The following is a 15,903-nucleotide window of genomic DNA, read 5'->3' as shown; positions in this document are numbered from 1 at the left end:
GGAATCAAACCCGGGACCTCTGATTTAGATCCAGTCGTTTTTCCCGCTTACCAACGAGCGAGCCCCTAAATAATATATATATATATATATATATATATATATATATACATATTTCATTTGAATCCATAATCCCAACAAGTAAACATACGCTTTACACACTCAAATTTTATGACCATAATTTATTCATAATATTGTATTTATAAAGATTTTATCATTTTCTCACAACTAGAAGTTTCTTATGTTTTCTAATCAGTTTTATTTCATATTTTTTATAAAAATGAGGTCAAAAAATTTATTTTAGTAGTAATTAATGTCGTACTAAAAATTTTTGTGTAGAAGTAGCGTAATCTAAGATTGTATAAAAAGAAACAAGGATTTATAAAATAATTAGATTTTTTTAATTTAATATTCTTTTTAGATTCTATGTATTTTCAAAACACACAAAGGATGGAAATGTAAAGTGTTTTAAATTACTTCAATTTGTACATAAACAAACAGTGCTGGATTTACAGTAGGGGCAGTCGGGGCTACTGCCCAGGGCGGCAAATTTTCGGGGGCGGCAAAATTTGGATAGTGAGAAAAAAATTCTATACCATATAATTAACTCATTTTTTTAATAACATTTTTAATTTCAAGAAATATAATTAACAAACCATTATGCAAATGCAATGCAAAACTTGGCAATTTGGATAATATAAAGATTCGTAGGTGAGCTGAAAGTTTAAGAAAAATATGTTCTTCAGATCTCGAGCCCTCTTAAGATGACGAATTTGTGCACTTCCAAACTCATAGCGCCGAAAAAAATTAATTATGTGTCTTACGGCAAATTACTGAAACTTTTCGTACTGAAAATTACATTTTATAAGAAGCTTTACAATTTTTTGAAAAATTGATTAAAATTGAATTTAAAATACTTTTTTTTTATATTTCGAAATTTTTTGAAAATTATTAAGTTTCATCTATTAAACTTATTAAAATTAAATTTTATTTGAATAATTCGATTTCAATTGATAGCGAGACGGGCTGATTAGTTATTGGCCAAGACAGGTCCAACTATTTCGAAAATACGAGCCAAAATGCCAAAAATAATAATACCGGTTATATGGCAAATACTTTTTTTAGGACTAATCTCAGCACAAGAAAACAAGCAAATTATTAAACTAACTTTTGAATAAGTTTCAATTTAAATTAGCATTTAAATAATTAAATCATCAGTAACGATTCAATAATTATGTGATGAAAATATGCAGCATTGAAACGCTGATATTTTTATGGTATCGAACCAATATTTTATAACAAAATATTGCAAAATCAATAATATTATCATATTATTATGGATTATAATATTATGTCCAATTATAATATTCCTATTACTAATAGTAACATGTTACAAGTACTAAAAATCAGGTTAGTTCTATATTAGTAAAATAAAAATTCAAAATAAAAAAAAATGAGGGAAAAAAATACAATTGGACATAATATTATAACCCATAATAATATGATAATATTATTATCCAAACCACACTTGTTCAAAACGTAATAAAATTTAAAAAAAAAAAATTATTTATTAAATATTAATTTCACCTGAAAAAAATTGGAGGTTTTCAGATTGAAAAACAAAGATTATTTTTAAAGTTTTATTATATTGAATGTTTGAACATTTAACATCAGCGTATTTTACATTTTTCATTACACATTTATATATTAATTAAATATAATTAATGAAATAATTAAATTGATAATTATTATACTTATAGCTAAGATGCAACTATTTTCCACACCACCCAGGAGGTATAGTTGCCAGGCGCGTTTTTTTTATTGTGGTGTCGCCGTACAAATTGAGTACAGCCCTAGTCCACTTACAAAATAACTTAAATTAATGAACTAAGCTAATTTACTAAGCCTAACTTAAATGATACGAATATAATATGAAAAATACCCCACGAGATGATTAAATGTATATGAAGATCTTCTTTAGAAAAAAAACCGTAGACGATGCAAGAACCTGTTAGAAATTAAAGGTAAAATTGTAATGTACTATGGCAATTTTGTAATTAAGAGAAGAAAAAAAAAGGAAAAACAAAGAAAAAAGAAAAAAAAGTATTTACATAATGTACCCCCCTAAGATCCACCATGTAAATACTTTAACTTCATAGGTTCCCAGCACTATGAAGCTTATAGAGGAGTGCACTTATAAAGTTCATAAATTTGTGTATTAAGAAGTATTGTATGAATTAATATTAAATAATTGCGGAAAAACGCGAAATATATGCGAATTGGAAGGTCCTTGCCGTCTTCCCCACCCATTTTTAAAATAAAAAATAGTAAACTACTATCCTAATGTATTCTAGCCTAATTTTAACTTAATAATATATCCATGTGTACGTCCTCCAATTTTGTAGGCAATTTTCTGGTTGGTTCTAATCTTGTATGTATCTTCATCTCGCATGGATCTTGATCTTGATGTTTCACTGTATGTATCTTGATCTTGAACTATATCTTGATCTTGAATTGTAAATATCAATTTGCACTGTATATATTATGATATATCACTGTACACAACACTGGCACTGTATATAACACGATTTTGCACGAGATATATCTTATTTATAATATGTATATAAATCCGTCCACGAATCAAATATAAAGCATGAATAACGTAAATGGGGCCCCGATGAAATAATATAGAAAATGATCGCAAAAAACTAATATCTTCTGATCTATCTTAGTAAATAAGAGATATCTTAATCTAACAAAATAATATAGAAAATGATCGCAAAAAACTAATATCTTCTGATCTATCTTAGCACGTAAGATAGATATCTTAATATAACAAAATAATATAGAAAATGATCGCAAAAAAACTAATATCTTATGATCTATCTTAGCAAGTAATTTACTTATCATAATATAACGTTCTCCTGGTCGTGTGCGCTCCTGGTGGTAAAGTAGTCTATCCTACTTAGTAAAGTGATCCATCGTAGTAAATAACAAACTTATCTGAATAAAACAAACGTTATTCTGGTCGTGTGCGCTCCTGGTTGCAAAGTGGTCCATCCTACTCTTGTACACTGGTAATCACTAACGTTCTGGTAAACATTCTTCCGTTTTAGTAATGGTGTTTTCAGGATCTATTCCTATGGTAACTTCTGTGTTCAACCTAAAATTAAAATTTTAGGTAATTCTATCAAGATTAAAAAGATTTGTACATAGCTCAGAGTTTCTTACCATCTCTTGAATATTGCCAAGTTCAACTACTTATAAATTCAGCATTCTTTCACCAGGAGACTCATTGTGCGACCAGTAAAAGTAAAGTTAATTCATGAAATTGAGTTCATTACATTACGGCACGAAAAGTAATCAAATTAACTTTTTAAAACTGAATGTTATAAATCTATAAAAAAGTTACTTCTTTCCATGGGCCACTTAGCAAAACAACAAAAAATTAAATTTAATAATAATTGTAAAAATAATAGCACAAATAATATTAATTGTTAAATTAAGTGCATGGGGTTGCGGTGCTTCTGGGAAAAACAACGCAGGGGTCCATACACTCAGAGATATAAAATAAAAATTAATCAATTAATAAATTAAATTTAAATGTGAAACCCGACTACTTGGACCTGCCGTGGGGGGTAGGCGGCAGGAACGTAGCTTCAAACGCGCAATTTTCATCATAATACGTTCGGTCGTTTTTTGAAAATTAAAAAAAAAGTGTGAACCATGTACTCGAAATAACGCAAAATGGTAAATGAAAAATTATTCTTAACACTATATCAAATAAACTAAGTTACAGTTAATATGAAAAAAAGTTTAATGCACAATAAGCCTCCGACGCTATTATTCACTGCACATAACACTGTTGACACTGTATAAAATCTGAAAAGAAACGAACTACATTAAAAATTAATTAAACAACTACATTAAATAATTATAACAAGTCAATTGCAAATAATTCCAACATATAAATTTTAATGTTGTAATAGTTTTCTAATTCTGATCTTTTTTTCATTATTATTGACTTTGTAGTCAAATATATTAGCCATATTCAATTAAAATGATTTTGTACAATTGTACAATTATTATGTTATAAGACTCAATAAAATTTATACATATACTGTATATGTTCTTATTTCTATTTGTCATTTAATAATTCAATATTTAAATCAAAATGTATATTCAAATAAATTATATTAAATTGTCATAAAATCATACCTAAATTCTACAGTTGGAATTATTTATATTTATATAATATAAAATATACATTAGATACATGTGTACATACATATATTTACATATGTATGTACTTGCGCTTTGATTTGATTTATTTTTATGGAATTATAATTAAAAAAAAATTGAAAACCGTTTTTATTTATATTATTGGATTTACATCATTTTCTATATTTTAATATAATTTTGGCCGAAGAGTTATTTCAAACAGCAACTCGTTGGCAAAAATTATTTTGAAATATAAAAAATAACATATACCGATTTATATAAATAATGAACAGTATAATTCACTAAATAAAATTAAATAAATCAAAACGCAAGCAAACACCATGCATAAATCATATATTCAAGAAACTGAATATATGACATTTTTTTTAGAAATTACTTGAAAAAAGTTTTAGAATAATATTAATTATTATAAATGACTTACCATTCACTGTAGTATCACCACGAGGTCCCAACACAAAATGACTTAACATGGTTTTTGTGCCAGCTTTTATGGGGGCAAAAAGGCGCCAAAACAATATAAATCGTTACCCGTTATACTCTATGTCGTTACCTACATATTCAAATTCAAATCTTATATTTTTATCATAGATTGTTATCAATGATAAAATCCAAAAATCATTTATCTTTGGTTGTTATCTTATCAATAAATAGTTTTGGGTATTAGGCAATTGATAGCGCTAGTGTTGGCAAAATCACAGATAACCTGTCATTGTTTATTTACATTTGGATTTTTGAAGAAAATAATCAAATAAATTAAGTCTTAAAAGATTTTGAATATCTTTTGGAATGATTATAGTGATTATATGAATACATATACCTAATTTTAATTAAGTCATAATTTAGTACATTAATATAAAGTGAACCTCTGGGTTTTCCTTTTGAAATTCTATGTTATTTGTCAAAATAATTACTCAATGTCTTTCTATGTAGACATATTGTGATTTATAAAAAAATAAAAAATGGCTACATGAAAAATTTGTGTACATACTTGGTATGAAATTATATATACTAAAGATGCAATTAAATTTTAAAATCAAAATATATTTTCAATTTATTCAAGTGTTCTATTATACATGTATATATACCTATATATACAGTGCTGGATTTACAGTAGGGGCAGTCGGGGCTACTGCCCAGGGCTGCAAATTTTCAGGGGCGGCAAAATTTGGATAGTGAGAAGAAAATTCTTTACCATATAATTAACTCTTTTTTTAATAACATTTTTAATTTCAAGAAATATAATTAACAAAACTTCATGCAAATACAATGCAAAATTTGGCAATTTGGCTAATATAAAGATTCGTAAGTGAGTTGAAAGTTTAAGAAAAATACGTTCTTCAGATCTCGAGCCCTCTTAAGATGACGAATTTGTGCACTTCCAAGCTCATAGCGCCGAAAAAAATTAAATTAGTGACGCATGGCATTGTGCCTTACGGCAACTTACTGAAACTTTCCGTACTGAAAATTGCATTTTATAAAAATCATTAAAATTTTTTGAAAAATGATAAAAATTGAATTTAAAAAAACTTTTTTTTCATATTTCGAAATTTTTGGGCGCCAAATTTCTAAATCCGGCCCTGTATACAAATATTATAAGTATATTTCAAAGACCAACTGCAAACTTTATTTAATGAAAGTGAAGTCTTTATTAACTTCCCGTAGGATAAGTTATAGTAAACGCACAAAAATCGAGGATGAAATTTTTTATATATCTTGAAGTTGCAGAGGTTTCTGAACATTTTGGCATACTTTAGAAAAAATAGATTTATGCGTGTTCGGATACAAATTTTTGTCGACCATTTCGGAAACACGGTTCAACCAATTTGAATGATTGAAAAACATTCGATTCCTTTTGATTGGCAAGCAAGATGTTTCAAAGATACGGGGTAAAAAGTTCTAAAAACGGTAAATAAGTTTTTAAGGAACGGAGTGTCCGATTTTAATAATTCAAAAAACGTTTTACTTGAATTTGATTAAATAAAAGACTGATTAAATTTTTGGGAAAACAGGTTTAGCGGTTTTGGAGATCGGATGAGAAAAGCCAAAAATGCTATTTGGCGATCAAAAATTATCATTAGACACACGCACATTAAATTATCAGATATTTTATAGAGATTTTAATAATATGTATAAATTTTGTTAACATTTATATGGGTTCCGTAACATTCTTTGTTCATTAGACTGCGACACGACGCTTATTGCTTTGAAAGAAATCTAAATTTCCAAAATATTTCAGAATATAAAAAAATCTTTATATTCTCAAAAATCATTTTTTCAAAGTTTAAAAAAAATACTTAAAAAAAACAATTTTTGATACGGGAAGTTCCAGCAATTTTCCAAAACACGATACCATACACCACTAGTTTTCAAAATAAACAGTTGAACATTTTATCGATGTCGAGTATTTACACATGTCGGGAAGTTCACGCGACTTGCCGTAAAGCAAAATGCTACTTACAACTAGCTATGAAACTTATGTTATCTTAATGCAAATATTAACATGAAAAATTATCTAAACAAATAAAGGGTATTTCGTTATTTGACATGATACGAATTATGTTTATTGAACTTAAAGAAAATAATGCTTGTCAATTTGTATACTCTGTTGTATAGGAAATCTACCACAATCGAGTTGATAACCTTCCGCCTGGAGGATTGCATTTGGCACTTCAGTGTCCTCTTCTACCATTTTAGTGTCTGCGTGGTCTTTTTCCTTCTCGTCTTTTTCTTTTATCTTTGCAGTGCACTTGGATGGGTATGTGATAATCTGTGGCAATAAGGCAACCATCTTAGCCGAGTCTCTGGAAATGGTAGTAGTAGCCGTACACGTCCCTGCTTCTCCCGCCCACGTTACTTTAAAATTTCGTTTGGTGGAAGAGATGACTTCATCTAGATCACAGAATTTATAAAGCTTTTGGTTTTTCTATTGCTGGCAGGGCAATCATTATCTTGACAATCAATTGGAAGTTTGTGACATTTTATTATTCTTAGAAGAAATTTTAATTTCTTTTTTAGTTTAAGTTTTAATATTACGAAATATTGTTTTGTGTGTGCTAGATGGTCTTTTTTCCATAAACAATATTATGTACACGCTCAAACATTAATATCGCAATAACATTGCATTCATTTTTCGACATGATTTGCACATTTAAATGCTAAAACAATGTTTTACTCCGAAGGGGGTGTAACTCAGGAGTAGAGTGTCCGCTTCGCATGCGGGAAATCCTGGGTTCAAATCCCAGCTCCTTCAAATGCTGGCATTAAGAGAAGATAAATAAACTGTATATTTCATCCAAATCCGAGAATTATGTTTCATTTCGAAGGGGGTGTAACTCAGGAGCAGAGTGCCCGCTTCGCATGCGGGAAGTCCTGGGTTCAAATCCCAGCTCCTCCGAATCTTTTTTATACGCGTTAAAATATCTTAAAAATTATAGTTATATAAAATAATGTATATTTCATCCAAATCCGAAATTTTAATTTTATTTCGAAGGGGGTGTAACTCAGGGGTAGAGTGTCCGCTTCGCATGCGGGAAGTCCTGGGTTCAAATCCCAGCTCCTCCAAGTCTTTTTTATACGCGTTAAAATATTTAAAAAATTATAGTTATATAAATAAACTGTATATTTCATCCAAATCCGAGAATTATGTTTCATTTCGAAGGGGTGTCAACTCAGCGGTAGAGTGTCCGCTTTGCATGCGGGAAGTCCTGGGTTCAAATCCCAGCTCCTCCAAATTTTTTTTATACGCGTTAAAATATCTTAAAATTATAGTTATATTAAAAAAAATGTATATTGCATCCAAATCCGAGAATTATGTTTCATTTCGAAGGGATGTAACTCATAGTTATATAAAATAATGTATATTTCATCCAAATCCGCGAATTGTTAATTGTATTTCGAAGGGGGTGTAACTCAGGGTAGAGTGTCCGCTTCGCATGCGGGAAGTCCTGGGTTCAAATCCCAGCTCCTCCAAGTCTTTTTTATACGCGTTAAAATATTTAAAAAATTATAGTTATATAAATAAACTGTATATTTCATCCAAATCCGAGAATTATGTTTCATTTCGAAGGGGGTGCAACTCAGCGGTAGAGTGTCCGCTTTGCATGCGGGAAGTCCTGGGTTCAAATCCCAGCTCCTCCAAATCTTTTTTATACGCGTTAAAATATCTTAAAAATTATAGTTATATTAAAAAAAATGTATATTGCATCCAAATCCGAGAATTATGTTTCATTTCGAAGGGGATGTAACTCAGGAGCAGAGTGCCCGCTTCGCATGCGGGAAGTCCTGGGTTCAAATCCCAGCTCCTCCGAACCTTTTTTATACGCGTTAAAATATCTTAAAAATTATAGTTATATAAAATAATGTATATTTCATCCAAATCCGAAATTTAAATTTTATTTCGAAGGGGGTGTAACTCAGGGGTAGAGTGTCCGCTTCGCATGCGGGTAGTCCTGGGTTCAAATCCCAGCTCCTCCGAATCTTTTTTATACGCGTTAAAATATCTTAAAAATTATAGTTATATAAAATAATGTATATTTCATCCAAATCCGAAATTTAAATTTTATTTCGAAGGGGGTGTAACTCAGGGGAGTGTCCGCTTCGCATGCGGGGTCCTGGGGTTCAAATCCCAGCTCATCCAAGTCTTTTTTATACGCGTTAAAATATTAAAAAAATTATAGTTATATAAATAAACTGTATATTTCATCCAAATCCGAGAATTATGTTTCATTTCGAAGGGGGTGTAACTCAGGGGTAGAGTGTCCGCTTCGCATGCGGGAAGTCCTGGGTTCAAATCCCAGCTCCTCCACATATTTTTTATACGCGTTAAAATATCTTAAAAATTATAGCTATATAAATAAACTGCATATTTCATCCAAATCGGAAAATTATATTTTATTTCGAAGGGGGTGTAACTCAGGGGTAGAGTGTCCGCTTTGCATGCGGGAACTCCTGGGTTCGAATCCCAGTTTCCCCAGAACGTTTTTATGCACTCAAAAATTATAAATACATAAATAAACTATGAATGTTGAAAGTTGAAAGTTTATAATAATATTTAACGACAAACTTCGAATTTGTAATCTTAGAATCTGGTGAATAATGTTGGGCTTTTTTTATAATTGTAATGCAAAAGCAGAGTTATGCATGGCATTGTGCCGATAGAAAATGAAAGCATTCGAGTACTCTTATTTCATAAAAAATTATGATCAAATTTAATCGATTTTTTTATATTGAAAACGACTGAATTATTCAAATAAAAAAAAATAGTTGTTCAAAAAATTTGAAATAAAGTACTTTTTTGAAATGTTTGATAATTTCAATTTTTTTTTGAAAAGTTGGAAACTTTTGAAAATCTTGAATTTTTTTTAAATTCTGAAAGTAATTGATTTTTTTGTCAACTTTGAAATTTTTTAAATTTTTTCGAAAATTTGAAACAATCGAAAATTCGATTTTCAAACTTTCAAAACCGTTGGCCCAGCGGTTCCTGCCTTCCTCGAAATACAACCACACCGTCAACACTTAAAATATTGTTTGAATCATTATAATCGGATGATCGAGATCTCTTAAAAGCATGGCCATTGTGTGTACCCTTTGCTCCGTTACTCCGAAATGGCTAGACTTGTTTTCCGTAAAAACTTACTAGTACGTCTCGTGATCAGTGCGAAACGAATGTATTTTGATTTATATAAGGCTGTTATACACGATCCGATACAAAATAAAAATTGGGATGTAAATGCAAAAAAATTTTACTTCTTAATTTGTGAAATTATTGTGAAGTAAATCAAGATACAACTGCATACAAAAGTACACAATGTCCAAATGAAATCCGTTAAATAATTAACATAGAATAACATAAAATACCATAAATCAGTAATTTTATAGTGCCAATATAATAATATGCAAATGCAAGCGAAAAATAAATTTATAGTGAACAATTTCCAATTAAAATACACGTTTATTTTTAAAATTTTGAAGTTTTTGGAAAAATTTCAATGTAAAAATTAGAATTTAGAGAAAACGAATATAATATTTTGGAATAAGAATATTTCATACCAAATTGAAATTGTGCTTGGTTATGAAAACACAATATGTATAAAAATGCAGATAAGAAAATCATATTCATGCATATAAAAAGATTTTAGAGTGTGCTGAATATTTATTTGAATGAAATGCATAAATAGTAGCAGGATTTAACAAATACAGAAAAAGACGACATCATTTCCAAATGAATTATAAAAATATTGTAAAACAAATACAAAAATATATTCAATTATTGACAATATATATGAATATCAACTTTCAGGTGATCAGCTTAAATTAGTAGGAGTCGATTTTCTAATTCCTACAACCACTGGTACAAATATTGGCGGTCAAGTACGTCCAGGACAAAAATAATAAGATATTCGACAGAGTAGTCGAAAGGGACAGACTACAGTAAGTAATCGGTTTAACATTTTCAAAATTATATGTAGAAATATGTACGAAATATAGGTTTCATAGATGCGTTCTAAGTTCGTCACAATATAAAATTAAATAAAATTATAGATAAACAAACAGTTAAATTAATACTATTAAATAAGTGTGCAAATTCAACGCTTAGTATTTGATTAAATTTAAATTTAGAGTCACAAAATCGGAAAGAGAAAATTTTATTACTTTCGCTATATAAATATGTATATTAAATTGGATATATAAATACGGGATGAAGTAAAGGTATGTTTGGTTATACAAATTATTTGTATTTTTAGTTATAGAAAATAGAACAAATAATTTAAAATAAATGTTAGAGGTGAGTTTCCTAATGTTTCATCAAAAACGTTGATAAGTATATTTGTATATATTAATAAACAGCAAATTAAATATGGGATAATTCAAGTGAAATTGATATAATAATAATCGAAAATCTTCTAAATACATTTTGCAAGTATAACTGATAAAGTTTCATATACAGATTTTGGAATATATAAAAATTTGTTGAAAAATTTATATTCATAAGTTAGTTTATATTGATATAATAAAAGAATTATATAATTATTTATATATCATTAAAATTTTCAAATCAATTTTTAGGGAATACATAAAAATTGATTTGCCTCTTGAGTTGTAAAATGAATCAACAAAATACTAGAATAGAATTGCAAACCAAAGTTCAGAAAAAATATAGAAAATGTTCTTACTCATAAAATAAGTGTCCATCAAAAATTAAATAAATGAATATTCAGACATGAACAATTTTTCCATATACATGTATATATGAAAATTATATCAATTTTGCATAAGGTTAGATTAAAATCAAAAGTATCCTATACTTGATATTAGAAGTACCAGAGCAATAAATATTGTGATTAAAAAAAGGACTTCAACATTTTATATGTTTTCAATAAAATATTTATTTATAAATAGTAAATATAATAAGTAAATGTTTTTGACGCTGTTGAACTATATAATTTTAAAAGTTTATAGTATTTTGTATTTGGTTATATGAGAATAATTGCAAAGAATTAAAATGCAACAATTTTTATTGTTTATTCAATAAATGTGAACGTTCAAAAATTCAAGAAAATTTCATTAAAATTAAAGTAGTTTGAAACAAATATGTTGTACAATATTATTGTTATAAAAATGATAATATGGATATATTAATCGTAAAACTGCATTGCTGTAGAAACTGTAGTACCAAAAATTAATAATTAAAAAGATTTTTTTCACAAAATGCATAATTATAACCGCAAGAAGTGGAAAAACAGTAACTCTATGCAAGTAGTAAAAATATTGCAAGGAATGTTTATCAAAAATGTATTTATAAAAGTGGCAAAGAACACCTAAAAGGTGTCTCTATTCGTTGAAAAATAGTTCGAAATATATTAGATATAGTTCAGAATGTCAAAAGTTAATGAACAAATAGATAAATTCAAAACTCATTGAGAATTAATTTAAGAGATGAATAAAATAAATCGTTACTTTTACAATGTAGCAAAAAAGGAACTATTTGTTGAATATTCCAAATCGAAATTCATAAAAAAATACTCAAATTTCTGGCAAAAACAAGCTGACATGGAAATGATAATAGGGAATAATTGTATCGATATTACAGAATACTTCCAATTTGACATTTCGGTATTTTTTCAGAAGATAGTCTACTCCATTAAAATGACTTTTCTAGAATAACTAAGTAAAATGATAAAAAAAAGCCGAAAAAAATTATACAATTAGATTACAGATGTGTAAATATTTGATAAATTATAAGTATCAAGTATATCCGTAGCCAAAAAGTATAAGGCTGATACAGTTAGAATATAATCACTAAAAAGTATTTTGTAGTTGAAAAAGGGAGTATAAGTATAAGTATATATAAGAGCATTAACCACATATTATTTTCATATAGATTGTTAAAATAAATACATAAATATATGTGTTTAATAAAACTAAAATTAAAATCAAGTCTCATAAAACAAATTTATTAGTTAATTAATTATTACAAATGCAGAATCGTGAAAAGTATTGCTGTAAAATAAGATAGTGAGACCAAAAACCAGCCAAATCAAAGTATTATTTTAATAAAAAGATATTTTGTTGCAAAACGAAATGCATTATGGCAACCGATATGCTAAAAAAGATGCAGAGAGAAAAGTTTTTACATTCAGATTTTTTCTATATGCAAGTAGTTGGCAATATTTCAAAAACTATTGAGAAGTACAAAACAAATAATTAAAATGCAAGTTATAGTTAATAAAAATCTGGTCTATTATAATATGCAATGATGTAACGTAATTTTTGAAAATTTTATACATGCTGAAAAACGTTATATCATTAAAATTTTCAAGTCAAATTTGAAGGAATACATGAAAATTGATTTGCTTTTTGAATTGCAAAATAAATCAACAAAATACAATAATAAAATAGAATAAAAGTGCAAACCCCAGAGTTTAGAAAAAATATAGAAAATGTTCTTATAGGTGAAATAATAGTCCATAAAAATTAAATAGATAAATATTCAGACATAAACAATTTGTACATGTATATATAAATTATATCAATTTGCATAAAGTAATATTAAAATCAAAAGTACTCTATATCAGGTATTATTAAGGTACCAGAGCAATAAATATTGTGATTGAAAAAAGGACTTCAACATTCTATATGTTTCACATAAAATATTTTATTTGTTTATAAATACTAAGTTTAATAAGTAAAAGTTTTCGACGCTGTTGCACTATCTTTTTTTCGAAGTTTATAGTATTTTGCATTTGGGTATTTGAGAAACGAAGAAGGAACCATGTGAATCAATGATATTTTATCTGATGTGAAGAATTAAAATGCTGCAATTTTTATTGTTTATTTAATAAATGTAAACGTTCAAGATTTCATTAGTAATTTGAAACAAATATATTGTACAATAAAAATTATAATTATTTTTCTATTATATAATTTTCTACAAATAAATAAAGACAATTCATCTAATGATCATAAAAATATGCAATAATTTTTTTAAAAATATAAATTGATTAAGTTTGGATAAAAATGTGATTTAAGCTAAATTCAAAGGGCATATTATTCAATTGTTACATGTTCATTATGGATTCAACAAAAAAAAATATGTTAAATTTAACAGTTAATGAATTTGTCAAAATTGGAATTTAAAATTTCAACCATAAATAGATTTATTTGTATTGATAAAACATTTGTTAAAAGCATTTTATTATAAAAAATAAGTGCAGACATTTCAGAGTGTGGAGATGGCTATATATGTGATCAATGCAGGTTATTTTGAAATGTCCGGTACTAGGTGCCACTGTCTAAAATCATATTTTTTGATACCAAAGTTTGATTGATAGTGTTAATTATTGTTTTGCAAAGATTGCGCTTTTGTTAATTAAGTTTGATTTATAACTTTGTTATCATAATTTAATAAACATTTCGTAAAATATTTTTTGATTTATTTATAAATAACCTTAGGTGTCCGGCACTCGGGGACTTTCTCCTATAGATATAAATAAAATTTCAGGCATATTTTTCTGTGATAGTCAATTCTGGGGCGAAATGTTACATGATATATTTCGGATATGGAAGAAGCTTCTTCCATATCCGGACATCTAGATGTTCAACATTAATTTATTGAAAAATACCCCAGTAGAAAAAGATGAGAAAAATGTTACATAATCATATAATTTTTAATAATATTCTTTGCACGCATTATTTCATGGCAGTTTTTTAGCGTAAAATGTGGCCCAGAAGTAAAAATCAAGTATTTATTAGAGTAGCTAGAGGCACAATGATCTTCCAATATTTATTTTAATTTATGGCCCAAAATTACAAATAGAAAAGGATTTATTATCAACTGCTGATTGTTAACTAGTATTATAATTAAATCAAATTAAAATATTTATAATATATTGACAGTATTCTTGTTATTTCAAGCAATGTGTGTAGAATGAATAAAACGCATAAAAGACAGCAGCATCCAATAATTGCAGAAGAAGGCCTCATTTCCAAGTGAATTAAATAAATGAAAATATATAAATATCATCTTCAGGTGATCAGCTTGTTTTAGTAGGAGTGATTATTTTACCATCATGAGGAAATCGACAAAAATCATGATGAATTCGGCAGAAGGGGCAGACTGCCAAAAGTAAATATATTTCAATAAAAAACAGGTGATAACTTTCAAAGTTATATTATATAAAATTAATGATGAACAAGCATATAGTTTAACAATTTAATATTATTAATAACGATTTAAATATGTATATTAAATTTAAATATGAGATAAAGTGAAAGTAGGATTAGTTGAACAAATTATTTGTATTTCTTGTAAGAGTAAATATAGCGGCAATATAGAGCTTCCTAATGTTTAATCAAAATCATTAATCATAAATCTTCTAAAAATGATTTTTTACCAAATGTGCGAAAACTCAAATTTCAATACAATTTATAAATATAACTGATAGAGATATATATGGAAATAAAATATGTTAAGATATTATTGATATAAATAAAAGAAAAATTGTTGAAAAATTTAGATTAGAAAGTGTAGTTTCATTTGGTAGTATATATAAAACAACTTTATTTCACATTCAAATAATCGGCAAATATCTAAAAGAAAATATATTTGAAGAAACAATTGTCACAATTAAATATTATATTAAATCTACAGTAACGGCTTTCAAATAGCCTCGTTCAAAAATATACATTTCTAAATCTTCATATTATACATTTTTTCAACTAGGACTTTAATCCTATTTTCAAATGTTAAAACTTTGTTTTGCGCAAAATAGTTTTCAAATAATTTTATTTTATAAAAATAATTAAATGATACATAAAATACATATATGACAAAGCATTTAAAAATATTTTAAAAACAGCACAAATATATTCAAATTAGTTATTATAATTTATATCTATTGTATATACAATAGGAAACGTAATTTTTTAAAATTTTAAACGTATCGAAAAACGTTATATCATTAAAATTTTCAAGTCAAATTTGAGAGAAAAAAATTGATTTGCTTATTGAATTGTAATATGAATCAACAAAATACTAGAATAGAAGTGCAAACCGAAGTTCAGAAAAAATATAGAAAATGTTTTTATTTGTAAAATAATTGTCAATCAAAGATTATATAGATAAATATTCAAACAGGGACAATTTGTGCATGTATATGTAAATTT

The 15,903-nt window shown here is 27.2% G+C and overlaps 5 non-coding genes across 5 annotated transcripts; all 5 read left to right on the top strand.

The window, feature by feature from the left end:
- The first annotated feature begins 7,728 nt into the window (after positions 1-7,728).
- Trnaa-cgc lies at positions 7,729-7,800 on the top strand. Its single transcript has one exon. It is a non-coding gene; the product is annotated as a tRNA-Ala (tRNA).
- A 504-nt stretch (positions 7,801-8,304) lies between these two features.
- Positions 8,305-8,376, top strand: Trnaa-ugc. The gene has a single exon. It is a non-coding gene; the product is annotated as a tRNA-Ala (tRNA).
- A 264-nt stretch (positions 8,377-8,640) lies between these two features.
- Trnaa-cgc lies at positions 8,641-8,712 on the top strand. The gene has a single exon. It is a non-coding gene; the product is annotated as a tRNA-Ala (tRNA).
- A 259-nt stretch (positions 8,713-8,971) lies between these two features.
- Positions 8,972-9,043, top strand: Trnaa-cgc. The gene has a single exon. It is a non-coding gene; the product is annotated as a tRNA-Ala (tRNA).
- Positions 9,044-9,139: 96 nt separating this feature from the next.
- On the top strand, positions 9,140-9,211 carry Trnaa-ugc. Its single transcript has one exon. It is a non-coding gene; the product is annotated as a tRNA-Ala (tRNA).
- Positions 9,212-15,903: the final 6,692 nt, after the last annotated feature.

This window comes from Ctenocephalides felis, unplaced genomic scaffold (assembly GCF_003426905.1).
Source record: "Ctenocephalides felis isolate EL2017-DRISC unplaced genomic scaffold, ASM342690v1 CF-g0.4_SCAFFOLD_01886, whole genome shotgun sequence".
NCBI classification, from domain to species: Eukaryota; Metazoa; Arthropoda; class Insecta; order Siphonaptera; family Pulicidae; genus Ctenocephalides; species Ctenocephalides felis.
Note: the sequence above shows the minus strand (reverse complement) of the source record. Positions and strands in the feature narration are given on the sequence as shown.